At 41.1% G+C, this 14,054-nt stretch overlaps 1 protein-coding gene across 4 annotated transcripts in view; it reads right to left on the reverse strand.

Annotated features, from left to right (window-relative positions):
- Positions 1-14,054, reverse strand: part of DPYD (dihydropyrimidine dehydrogenase) — a 1,626,828-nt gene that overhangs the window by 1,103,138 nt on the left and 509,636 nt on the right. The gene's annotated exons all lie outside the window — the stretch shown is intronic.

Below are 14,054 nucleotides of genomic sequence, written 5' to 3' on the forward strand. Positions count from 1 at the left end.
CTACACCCCTCAAGGTACTCAAAACCACATTCAAGAAGTTTATTAACATTTCAGGTGCTTCACATGAATTTTTGGAATGTACAGTAGAAGGAAAAAATAAACGTTTACTTTTCTTTCACAAAAATATTCCTTTAGACCTAATTTTTTTGACTTTTGCAAGGGTAGCAGGGGAAAATGGACCTTACTAATTGTTGTACAATTTCTCCGGAGCATGCCGATACCTCATATGTGGGGGAAATCTACTGTTTGGGCACATGGCAGTGCTTGGAAGAGAAGGAGTGCTATTTCACTTTTTGAATGTAAAATATGCTGGCATAATTAATGGATGCCATGTCATGTTGGAGAGCCCCTGATGTGCCTAAACAGTGAAAACTCCCAACAAGTGACACCATTTTGGAAACTAGACTGCTTAGGGAAATAATCTAGATGTGCATTTAGCACCTTGAACCCACAGGTGCTTCACAGAAGTTTATATTATGGATCCATGAAAATAAAACAAAAATCCCATTTTTCCCAGATAAATCTTTTTTAGGTCCAGATTTTGCATTTTTATAAGGGTAAAAGGAGAAATTTATCGATACAATTTGTTGTGCAATTTCTCTTGAGTGCACAGATACCCAAAATGTGGAGGAAAACAACTGTTTGGGCTTGGAAGGGAGGTAGGGTCATTTGACTTTTTGAATGTAAAATTTACTGAAATTATTAGCGGAGGCAATGTCGCTTTGGAGAGCCCCTGATGTGCCTAAGCAGTGGAAAACCAACACAAGGGACACTATTTTGGAAACTAGACCCATTTGGGAATTTATCTAGATGTGTATTGAACACCTTGAACCCCCTGGTGCTTCACAGAAGTTTATAACGTTAAGCCGTGAAAATACAAAAAACCCTTTTTCCGCAAAAACCTTTTTTAACTACAAATTATGTATTTTCACAAGAGTAAAAGGAGAAAATGGACCCCAAAAATTTGTTTTGCAACTTCTCCTGAGTTCCCTGATACCCCATATGTGGTTGAAAACTACCTTTGCGGCACAGTGCAAAGCTCAGAAGGGAAGTAGTGCCATATTACAGTTTAGATCTTGCTGCACTGGTTTGGGGGTGCCATGTCACATTGGCAGAGGCCATGAGGTTCCAGAACAGCAGAACCCCCCATAAGTGACCCCACTTTACAAACTCATCCTCTCAATAAATTAATCTAGGGATGCACTGATTATATTGACACCACAGGTGTGTCACAGAATTTTATACCATTGTGCAGTGACGAAAAAATAATTTACATTTTATTTCCAAAATTGTGTGTTAGCCCCAAATTTTACATTTGCATACTGGGAAAATGGTAAAAATGGCATGAAAATTGGCTCCACAATGTGAGCCCATTTTGGAAATTAAACCCCTTTGGGAATTTATCTACTAGTTGTAGTGCACCGGTAGCACACTTATGCAGTGAGAAGGCATTGATCCAACACAAAGTCTCTATAATGCAGTTACTTCACAGCATTAATGTCCAAGTATGTACCATTAATGACCAATTCCCTGCACTACATAGCACCCGGTATCCTCTGGATCGCTGCCGGGAACCATATCCTAATCAGACTTCAGTCACTTAACATGCCAGTCCTCCTTTGGGCACAGGACAGTCTACATCCAGTTCAAAGCCGGGCACAAGAGAGTCCACCTCCAAGACCAGTTGATGTGGGTGACTGCACCACCGAGTTAATGTCTCTTTACTCACAGCTTTCCACAGTACATGATACCCTTCAGTTTACAGTCACCAAACATGCCAGTCCTCTTCTGACCAGTTACTGTGGGTGACTGCACTGGTGATGCCAGGAGTTTGCTCTGCTGGGCTCTGTGTTGCTCTCACACAGAGCTGAGCTTTTGCAGAGCCATCTGCTTTGCTTGCTGCAAACTCCACTCTGATACTCTTATACACCAAACCCTTTACTGCAGGGCTTTTTACAAGCAACCTGTGGCCTTCCACTCCATGGAAAACCCAGGCCTGGAATTAAATGGACTGCACGACTACCATCCTGCTGTCTGTTTCCAAACACAAAAACCCCAGAACAGGTTTTCCCAACTCTGCCTTAGACACTAACATGTCTAAGACAAACAATTATTTTTAGTCTGCATTGAACTCACAGCTATGGCTGTGACTGCAATGCACTCTCATGGCTTCCATATGCCTCCGTTCACATCCTGGGGAGAACACACAGCGACCCTTACCTGTGACATTGGTCACTGCCTCACAATTGCAATCATAGCTACACCTGTGACTGCAATGCACCCCTATGACCTCAATATGCCTCCATGCACATCCTGGGGAGAACATACAGTGACCCCTACCTATGACACCGGTCACTGCCTCACACGGTGTAGTGACAATTTTGACTCCATGGGTGTTTTCAAGATACAAGCAGTAGTGGATGTTGCTGAGTGAAAATTGCAAACTGCCATTGTAGTGACCAGTATGCTGTAGTGACCAATACATTATGCCAACCTCAGGCTTCTAGAGACATGCAACTGTAAATTAGGCTGGCTCTCATCACTACAGAAATGTCAAACATGTGGGCGCTAAATGTGGTTTAGGTACACTGTGGGGCTCAGAAGGGAGGGGGCATTTGGATTTTAAAGCACAGAATTTGCTGAATTTGTTTTGGAGGGTGACAAGCCATTTTGCTTTTCCATAGCCTTTTTACTACCAGTAAAGTAGAAGCCCCCCTGTTAACATATGATAGACCTAAGGGGGACTTGCTTTTTTTGTGGATTGAGTTGAAGCTTTTATTGGGAACATTTTACACAGCATTTGGGATCACATTTATCCCACCCTCTATGCTGACCACTTACTTTGTGGTTTCCTTCTAAATCTCGGAGGGACGTGATTCAGATGAAACCCCCGAGGGATCCATTCACTGTGATGAGGCAGCAGAGTTACTCTGGAATCCATCTGGCCTCTGTTCAGTTGTTTACTTCTTTTCTGAACTGCACAAAACTGTGGGTGAAAGCAATTTTATGTAATCCTAAAAAGAGGGACAGCACCGGATCACAGGTCATATGGCATCCATAGTGCTTCCATCTGCCTCATTATAGGGAAACTTCTGTTGAGGGATCCATCTGAATCATGTATTTCAGAGATTTACACCGAAACCCCGGTGTAAGTGCTCAGCGCACAGCGCAGGATGAATGTGCGCCTCACTGCGATCTTTGGGAGCCAGAATGAAAAAATCCACAGCAGGTGAAGAATTGTTTTTTTTTTATTTTTTATGCTGTTCCTCGTGCTGCGTAAATGATTAGGTGACTTAATTCTTTTGGTTGGTGTAATTACAGCGATATTTGATCTATATCGGGTTTTATGCTTGGCTGCTGTCACACACAAAAAATGCTTTTTATTGCAAAAACTACTTTTTTCCTCCAGCAAAACATTTTGAGAGCTATAATTTTTTCCATATTTTGGCCGACAGAGTCATGTGAGGGCTTGTTTTTTTTCTAGATGAGATAACATTTTATTGGTACAATTTCTGGGCACATGACATGTCAGTTGACTGCCCTCTAATGTTCCTGGACACCTTAAATGTGAGCCGCCTCAGCTACTAGACCCCATATGCTATGCTACCAAGTTAGTTATACCTTTGTCTCTATGTAAAACATAAATATGTATTGCATAATATAAAGGTGAACATAGGAATCAAAACATGGGTGCAATAACATCATCAAAAATATCTACTAGATTACGCTGCAAGCGATGTAATTTTAAAGGGATTACAAGAAATAATGTTGGATCAAGACACTACAAATGCCTACGTGAATACTTTATTTGCAATATAGAACAAAACCAACATGGTAAATATTAAGAACACAGTTTACTGCTGTTATTATGCCAACCCAGCGTTCACTTACAACATTTTACAACAGTTATAAATTACTGCCGCGTTCGTAGCACATCATTATATTTTTAATTGGGGAAACATTTTTTTCACCATCCAAAACAGCTTTTGAAATGTCAGTAGACCTAGATTACAATTACTTACTCCAATGTGGAATTTGATATATTCCTATATGAAATCATTACCCTTTTAATTATGTGCAAGCATTATATACACAGCATATTATAGATTCAACATTCATCTTACTTTTTCAGATATTTCATTTCTCTGGTATTTTCCACCTTTAACTACCAAATTTAGCTGAGAAATTTTTAGCACATGGGGGTTTCATGATTGTAACTTTTTGTGATGGCTTTAAATGTTGTTTTATAAGGTCTTATTGCAATAATTGAATTTCTGAATAAAACTTAAGGCTGGTTGAGTTCAGCTCAGGAGACTGCCGTCAGTCAAGACATTGAGGTACTTGTAACATCAGTGTTAAACATGTGAAACAGACTTTGCAGTTATATAGAAGATTAGTCCATATACAGAGGTCTACAAATAAGATCACAATGTTGTAAACAGACATAAGGAAGGGAAAGAATAAATTGTAAATTAAAGAGACAGAAGGTCATATAACAGAGTACTTTGGTTGTGGCGTACTTGTTGTGGGTTAAAGGGAAGCTATCATCAGAAAATAACCTAGTAAATAAAACAAAAGTTAAATGTATTTTTATTATATACAGTACAGACCAAAAGTTTGGACACACCTTCCCCTTTAAAGATTTTTCTGTATTTTCATGACTATGAAAACTGTACATTCACACTGAAGGCATCAAAACTATGAATTAACACACGTGGAATTATATACTTAACAAAAAAGTGTGAAACAACTGAAAATATGTCTTATATTCTAGGTTCTTCAAAGTAGCCACCTTTTGCTTTGATGACTGCTTTGCCCACTCTTGGCATTCTCTTGATGATCTTCAAGTGGTAGTCACCGGAAATGGTTTTCACTTCACAGGTGTGCCCTGTCAGGCTTAATAAGTGGAATTTCTTGCCTTATAAATGGGGTTGGTACATCAGTTATGTTGAGTAGAAGTCTGGTGGATACACTGCTCATAGTCCTACTGAATAGACTGTTAGAATTTGTATTATAGCAAGAAAAAAGCAACTAAGTAAAGAAAAATGAGTGGCCATCATTACTTTAAGAAATGAAGGTCAGTCAGTCCGAAAAATTGGGAAAACTTTGAAAGTGTCCCCAAGTGCAGTTGCAAAAACCATCAAGGGCTACAAAGAAACTGGCTCACATGAGGACCGCCCCAGGAAAGGAAGACCAAGAGTCACCTCTGCTTCTGAGGATAAGTTTATCTGAGTCACCAGCCTCAGAAATGCAGGTTAACAGCAGCTCAGATTAGAGACCAAGTCAATGCCACACAGAGTTCTAGCAGCAGACACATCTCTACAACTGCTAAGAGGAGACTTTGTGCAGCAGGCCTCCATGGTAAAATAGCTGCTAGGAAACCACCGCTAAGGGCAAGCAACAATCAGAAGAGACTTGTTTGGGCTAAAGAACACAAGGAATAAACATTAGACCAGAGGAAATCTGTGCTTTGGTCTGATGAGTCCAAATTTGAGATCTATGGTTCCAACCACCGTGTCTGTGTGTGACGAAGAAGAGGTGAACGGATGGACTCTACATGCCTGGTTCCCACCATAAAGCATGGAGGAGGAGGTGTGATGGTGCGGGGGTGCTTTGCTGGTGACACTTTTGGGGATTTATTCAAAATTGAAGGCATACTGAACCAGCATGGTTACCACAGCATCTTGCAGCGACATGCTATTCCATACGGTTTGCGTTTAGTTGGACCATCATTTATTTTTCAACAGGACAATGACCCCAAACACACCTCCAGGCTGTGTAAGGGATATTTGACCAAGAAGGAGAGTGATGGGGTGCTACGCCAGATGACCTGGCCTCCACAGTTACCAGACCTGAACCCAATCGAGATGGTTTATTGTGAGCTGGACCGCAGAGTGAAGGCAAAACTGCCAACAAGTGCTAAGCATCTCTGGGAATTCCTTCAAGATTGTTGGAAGACCATTTCCGGTGACTACCTCTTGAAGCTCATCAAGAGAATGCCAAGAGTGTGCAAAGCAGTCATCAAAGCAAAAGGTGGCTACTTTGAAGAGCCTAGAATATAAGACATATTTTCAGTTGTTTCACACTTTTTTTGCTAAGTATATAATTCCACATGTGTTAATTCATAGTTTTGATGCCTTCAGTGTGAATTTACAATTTTCATCGTCATGAAAATACAGAAGAATCTTTAAATGAGAAGGTGTGTCCAAACTTTTGGTCTGTACTGTACATATAAAGCTTTTGCTGGAGACTGACCATTGTGGCTAATGTACATGTGTTATTTCCTAAAACAATAGGAAATTAAAGTCTAAAAATGCCCCAGAGGCCTGTGTGTTAATTTTAAGATTTGTATTTTCTCACTGTTAAATTCAGATTGTTAGACAAAAATATATGCATGTATATATACGTGGTCTGATTAAAACATTTTATGCACTTTTGATTTCTACATGTGATGAGCTGCCTATTTTTTATTTTTGTATATATATGCAAAATATATATATACATTATATATATTTTGTATATATATATATATATATAGTACACATATACATATATATATGAATATACATTTTATTTATGTAGTTTTTTATATATATATATATATATACACTCACCGGCCACTTTATTAGGTACACCATGCTAGTAACGGGTTGGACCCCCTTTTGCCTTCAGAACTGCCTCAATTCTTCGTGGCATAGATTCAACAAGGTGCTGGAAGCGTTCCTCAGAGATTTTGGTCCATATTGACATGATGGCATCACACAGTTGCCGCAGATTTGTCGGCTGCACATCCCAAAGATGCTCCATACAAGGCAGGATGGATCCATGCTTTCATGTTGTTTACGCCAAATTCTGACCCTACCATCCGAATGTCGCAGCAGAAATCGAGACTCATCAGACCAAGCAACGTTTTTCCAATCTTCTACTGTCCAATTTCGATGAGCTTGTACAAATTGTAGCCTCAGTTTCCTGTTCTTAGCTGAAAGGAGTGGTACCCGGTGTGGTCTTCTGCTGCTGTAGCCCATCTGCCTCAAAGTTCGACGCACTGTGCGTTCAGAGATGCTCTTAGGCCTACCTTGGTTGTAACGGGTGGCGATTTGAGTCACTGTTGCCTTTCTATCAGCTCGAACCAGTCTGCCCATTCTCCTCTGACCTCTGGCATCAACAAGGCATTTCCGCCCACAGAACTGCCGCTCACTGGATTTTTTTTCTTTTTCGGACCATTCTCTGTAAACCCTAGAGATGGTTGTGCGTGAAAATCCCAGTAGATCAGCAGTTTCTGAAATACTCAGACCAGCCCTTCTGGCACCAACAACCATGCCACGTTCAAAGGCACTCAAATCACCTTTCTTCCCCATACTGATGCTCGGTTTGAACTGCAGGAGATTGTCTTGACCATGTCTACATGCCTAAATGCACTGAGTTGCCGCCATGTGATTGGCTGATTAGAAATTAAGTGTTAACAAGAAGTTGGACAGGTGTACCTAATAAAGTGGCCGGTGAGTGTATATATATATATGTATAAGCTACATACCACAAAGTATCTCGCCTACAATGCGCAAAACAACACAGAGACAAGCCTTAAAACTTCTGGAACAAGGTAATTTGGAGTGATGAGACCAAAATTGAACTTTTTTGCCACAACAATAAACAGTACATTTGGAGAGAGGTCAGCAAGGCCTATGATGAAAGGAACACCATTCCTACTGTAAAGCACGGAGGTGAATCACTTATGTTTTGGGGATGTGTGAGCTTCAATGGCACAGGAAACTTGGTCAAAATTGAAGGAAAGATGAATGCAGCACGTTATCAGCAAATACTAGAGCTAATTTGTACTCATCAGCCCTGAAGCTGTGAATGGGACGTACTTGGACATTCCAACATGACAACGATCCAAAACACAAGGCCAAGTCGACCTGTCATTGGCAACAGCAGAGTAAAGTGAAGGTTCTGGAGTGGCATCTCAGTATCATGACCTCAATATCATTTAGCCACTCTGGGGAGATCTCAAGTGTGCAGTTCATGCTAGACAGCCCAGGAATTTACAGAAACTGGAGGCTTTTTGCCAAGAAGAGTGGGCAGCTTTACCATCTAAGAAAATAAAGAACCTCTTCCACAACTACCACAAAAGACCTCAAGCGGTCATTGATGTTAGAGGGGGCAATACACAGTATTAAGAAATGGGGTATGTGAACTTTTGATCAGGATCATTTGGATGTTTTGGGTTGCCATTACGATTTTAAAAGAGAAAACACAGTAAATTGACAATAAATAGCTTCACCCAACCACTAACCATGAGTGGAGAAAAAGTTTTGGTGTTATCTTTCATATTCTCTGAAAAAAGGCCAAGAAAGCAAAAATTCTGCCGGGGTATGCAAACATATGAATATATGTATATACTTATGTATATATATAATCCAAGATGGGCCCATCAGACTCTAGTTAGGTCACCGGGTAGAGACATTATTGATACCACTCTGGAGGTGAAATTAAAATAAACACCTACGTGGAGCTTTAAGTTAACCCCTTCCTGACATCAGACGTACTATCCCGTCGAGGTGGGGTGGGCCCGTATGACCGCCGATGGGATAGTACGTCATCACCGATCAGCGGCGCTCACGGGGGCATCGCGGCCGGGTGTCAGCTGCATATCGCAGCTGACATCCGGCACTATGTGCCAGGAGCGGTCACGGACCGCCCCCGGCACATTAACCCCCGGCACACCGCGATCAAACATGATCGCAGTGTACCGGCGGTATAGGGAAGCATCGCGCAGGGAGGGGGCTCCCTGCGGGCTTCCCTGAGACCCCCGGAGCAACGCGATGTGATCGCGTTGCTGCGAGGGTCTCCTACCTCCTTCCTGGCTGCAGGTCCCGGATCCAAGATGGCCGCGGCATCCGGGTCCTGCAGGGAAGGAGGTGGCTTACCGAGTGTCTGCTCAGAGCAGACACTTGGTAAGCCTGCAGCCCTGCACAGCAGATCGTCGATCTGGCAGAGTGCTGTGCACACTGCCAGATCAATGATCTGTGATGTCCCCCCCTGGGACAAAGTAAAAAAGTAAAAAAAAAATTTTTCCACATGTGTAAAAAAAAAAAAAAAAAAAATCCTAAATAAATAATAAAAAAAAATATATATTATTCCCATAAATACATTTCTTTATCTAAATAAAAAAAACAAAACAATAAAAGTACACATATTTAGTATCGCTGCGTCCGTAACGACCCAACCTATAAAACTGCCCCACTAGTTAACCCCTTCAGTAAACACCGTAAGAAAAAAAAAAAAAACGAGGCAAAAAACAACGCTTTATTACCATACCGCCGAACAAAAAGTGGAATAACACGCGATCAAAAAAACTGATATAAATATCCATGGTACCGCTGAAAACGTCATCTTGTCCCGCAAAAAACAAGCCGCCATACAGCATCATCAGCAAAAAAATAAAAAAGTTATAGTCCTGAGAATAAAGCGATACCAAAATAATTATTTTTTCTATATTTTAGTTTTTATCGTATAAAAGCGCCAAAACATAAAAAAATGATATAAATGAGATATCGCTGTAATCATACTGACCCGAAGAATAAAACTGCTTTATCAATTTTACCAAACGCGGAACGGTATAAACGCCTCCCCCAAAAGAAATTCATGAATAGCTGGTTTTTGGTCATTCTGCCTCACAAAAATCGGAATAAAAAGCGATCAAAAATGGTCACGTGTCCGAAAATGTTACCAATAAAAACGTCAACTCGTCCCGCAAAAAACAAGACCTCACATGACTCTGTGGAGCAAAATGTGGAAAAATTATAGGTCTCAAAATGTGGAGACGCAAAAACTTTTTTGCTATAAAAAGCGTCGCTGGTTTCACACTTGCGTTTTTGTCTGCAGCGTTTTTTGCACAAAAAAACGCATGCGTTTTTTCCCTATATTTAACATTGAAAACACATGCGGTTTTTTTGTACGCGTTTGGTCGCGTTTTCAAACGCATGCGGTTTTTTTCTGCATGCGTTCATTTTCAGAAATACAACCTGCAGTATTTTCTTGCGTTTTTAAGCACATGCGTTTGTTTGCGTTAAAAACGCATGCATTTTTTCGAAAAAAAACAGAAAACACACTGAAAAGCCACCCACCACCATCAAGGTGATAAAGGGATCCAAACCCTAACCCTAACTCTACCCCTAACCTCACCCCTAACCGTTTAATGAACATTTTCTGACAGTCATAGTGCCACGTATTTCAGTGCCACGTATTTCAGTGCCACGTATTTCAGTGCCACGTATTTCAGTGCCACGTGTTTCAGTGCCACGTGTTTCAGTGCCACGTATTTAAGTGTCACGTATTTCAGTGCCACGTATCACATATTTCAGTGCCACATATTTTAGTGCCACGTATTTAAGTACCACGTATTTCAGTGCCACGTATTTCAGTGCCACGTATTTCAGTGCCACATATTTCAGTGCCACGTATCACGTATTTCAGTGCCACGTGTTTCAGTGCCATGTATTTAAGTGCCACGTATCACATATTTCAGTGCCACGTATTTCAGTGCCACGTATTTCAGTGCCACGTATTTCAGTGCCACATATTTCAGTGCCACGTATTTCAGTGCCACGTATCACATATTTCAGTGCCACGTATTTCAGTGCCACGTATTTCAGTGCCACGTATTTAAGTGCCACGTATCACATATTTCAGTGCCACGTATTTAAGTGCCACGTATTTCAGTGCCACGTATTTCAGTGCCACGTATTTCAGTGCCACGTATCATGTATTTCAGTGCCACGTATTTCAGTGCCACGTGTTTCAGTGCCACGTATTTAAGTGCCACGTATCACGTATTTCAGTGCCACGTATTTCAGTGCCACGTATTTCAGTGCCACGTATTTCAGTCACGTTTAGGGTTAGGGTTAGGGGTAGGGTTAGGGTTAGGGCTAGGGTTGGAGGTAAAGTTAGGGTTGGGGCTAAAGTTAGGGTTGGGGCTAAAGTTAGGGTTAGGGTTTGGATTACATTTACGTTTGGATTAGGGTTGGGATTAGAATTATGGGTGTGTCAGGGCTAGGGGTGTGGTTAGGGTTACCGTTGGGATTAGGGTTAGGGGTGTGTTTGGGTTAGGGTTTCAGGTAGAATTGGGGAGTTTCCACTGTCCAGGCACATCAGGGGCTCTCCAAGCGCGACATGGCGTCCAATCTCAATTCCAGCCAATTCTGCGTTGAAAAAGTAAAACAGTGCTCCTTCCCTTCCGAGCTCTCCCGTGCGCCCAAAAAGGGGTTTACCCCAACATATGTGTTATCAGCGTACTCGGGACAAATTGAACAACAACTTCTGGGGTCCAAGTTCTCTTGTTATCCTTAGGAAAATAAAAATTTGGGGGGCTAAAAATCATTTTTGTGGGAAAAAAAAGATGTTTTATTTTCACGGCTCTGCGTTATAAACTGTAGTGAAGCACTTGGGGGTTCAAAGTTCTCACAACACATCTAGATAAGTTCCTTGGGAGGTCTAGTTTCCAATATGGGGTCACTTGTGGGGGGTTTGTACTGTTTGGGTACATCAGGGGCTCTGCAAATGCAACGTGACGCCTGCAGACCAATCCATTTAAGGCTGCATTCCAAATGGCGCTCCTTCCCTTCCGAGCTCTGTCATGCACCCAAACAGTGGTTCCCCCCCACATATGGGGTATCAGCGTACTCAGGACAAATTGGACAACAACTTTTGGGGTCTAATTTATCCTGTTACCCTTGTGAAAATACAAAACTGGGGGCTAAAAAATCATTTTTGTGAAAAAAAATAAAAATTATTTTCACGGCTCTGCGTTATAATCTGTAGTGAAACACTTGGGGGTTCAAAGCTCTCAAAACACATCTAGATAAGTTCCTTAGGGGGTCTACTTTCCAAAATGGTGTCACTTGTAGGGAGTTTCAATGTTTAGGCACATCAGGGGCTCTCCAAACGCAACATGGCGTCCCATCTCAATTCCAGTCAATTTTGCATTGAAAAGTCAAATGGCGCTCCTTCCCTTCCAAGCTCTGCCATGCGCCCAAACAATGGTTTACACCCACATATGGGGTATCATCGTACTCAGGACAAATTGCACAACATTTTTTGGGGTCCAATTTCTTCTCTTACCCTTGGGAAAATAAAAAATTGGGGGCAAAAAGATAATTTTTGTGAAAAAATATGATTTTTTATTTTTACGGCTCTGCATTATAAACTTCTGTGAAGCACTTGGTGGGTCAAAGTGCTCACCACACATCTAGATAAGTTCCTTATGGGGTCTACTTTCCAAAATGGTGTCACTTGTAGGGAGTTTCAATGTTTAGGCACATCAGGGGCTCTCCAAACGCAACATGGCGTCCCATCTCAATTCCAGTCAATTTTGCATTGAAAAGTCAAATGGCGCTCCTTCCCTTCCAAGCTCTGCCATGCGCCCAAACAATGGTTTACACCCACATATGGGGTATCAGCGTACTCAGGACAAATTGCAGAACATTTTTTGGGGTCCAATTTCTTCTCTTACCCTTGGGAAAATAAAAAATTGGGGGCAAAAAGATCATTTTTGTGAAAAAATATGATTTTTTATTTTTACGGCTCTGCATTATAAACTTCTGTGAAGCACTTGGTGGGTCAAAGTGCTCACCACACATCTAGATAAGTTCCTTAGGGGGTCTACTTTCCAAAATGGTGTCACTTGTAGGGAGTTTCAATGTTTAGGCACATCAGGGGCTCTCCAAATGCAACATGGCGTCCCATCTCAATTCCAGTCAATTTTGCATTGAAAAGTCAAATGGCGCTCCTTCCCTTCCAAGCTCTGCCATGCGCCCAAACAATGGTTTACACCCACATATGGGGTATCATCGTACTCAGGACAAATTGCACAACATTTTTTGGGGTCCAATTTCTTCTCTTACCCTTGGGAAAATAAAAAATTGGGGGCAAAAAGATCATTTTTGTGAAAAAATATGATTTTTTATTTTTACGGCTCTGCATTATAAACTTCTGTGAAGCACTTGGTGGGTCAAAGTGCTCACCACACATCAAGATAAGTTCCTTAGGGGGTCTACTTTCCAAAATGGTGTCACTTGTAGGGGGTTTCAGTGTTTAGGCACATCAGGGGCTCTCCAAACGCAACATGGCGTCCCATCTCAATTCCAGTCAATTTTGCATTGAAAAGTCAAATGGCGCTCCTTTCCTTCCGAGCTCTGCCATACGCCCAAACAGTGGTTTACCCTCACATATGGGGTATCAGCGTACTCAGGACAAATTGTACAACAACTTTGGGGGTCCATTTTCTCCTGTTACCCTTGGTAAAATAAAACAAATTGGAGCTGAAATAAATTGTGTGTGAAAAAAAGTTAAATGTTCATTTTTATTTAAACATTCCAAAAATTCCTGTGAAACACCTGAAGGGTTAATAAACTTCTTGAATGTGGTTTTGAGCACCTTGAGGGGTGCAGTTTTTAGAATGGTGTCACACTTGAGTATTTTCTATCATATAGACCCCTCAAAATGACTTCAAATGAGATGTGGTCCCTAAAAAAAAATGGTGTTGTAAAAATGAGAAATTGCTGGTCAACTTTTAACCCTTATAACTCCGTCACAAAAAAAAATTTTGGTTCCAAAATTGTACTGATGTAAAGTAGACATGTGGGAAATGTTACTTATTAAGTATTTTGCGTGACATATGTCTGTGATTTAAGGGCATAAAAATTCAAAGTTGGAAAATTGCAAAATTTTCAAAATTTTCGCCAAATTTCCATTTTTTTCACAAATAAACGCAAGTTATATCGAATAAATTTTACCACTAACATGAAGTACAATATGTCACGAGAAAACAATGTCAGAATCGCCAAGATCCGTCAAAGCGTTCCAGAGTTATAGCCTCATAAAGGGACAGTGGTCAGAATTGTAAAAATTGGCCCGGTCATTAACGTGCAAACCACCCTTGGGGGTGAAGGGGTTAAAAAACAAAGGAGTTATAAGGCGCTATTTCATACCATTTTCACTATTTTACTTTTTTGTATGAAAGTCATACTAAAATAAAATCTTACAGTGGATTACTC

This window comes from Ranitomeya variabilis, chromosome 8, assembly GCF_051348905.1.
Source record: "Ranitomeya variabilis isolate aRanVar5 chromosome 8, aRanVar5.hap1, whole genome shotgun sequence".
NCBI classification, from domain to species: domain Eukaryota; kingdom Metazoa; phylum Chordata; class Amphibia; order Anura; family Dendrobatidae; genus Ranitomeya; species Ranitomeya variabilis.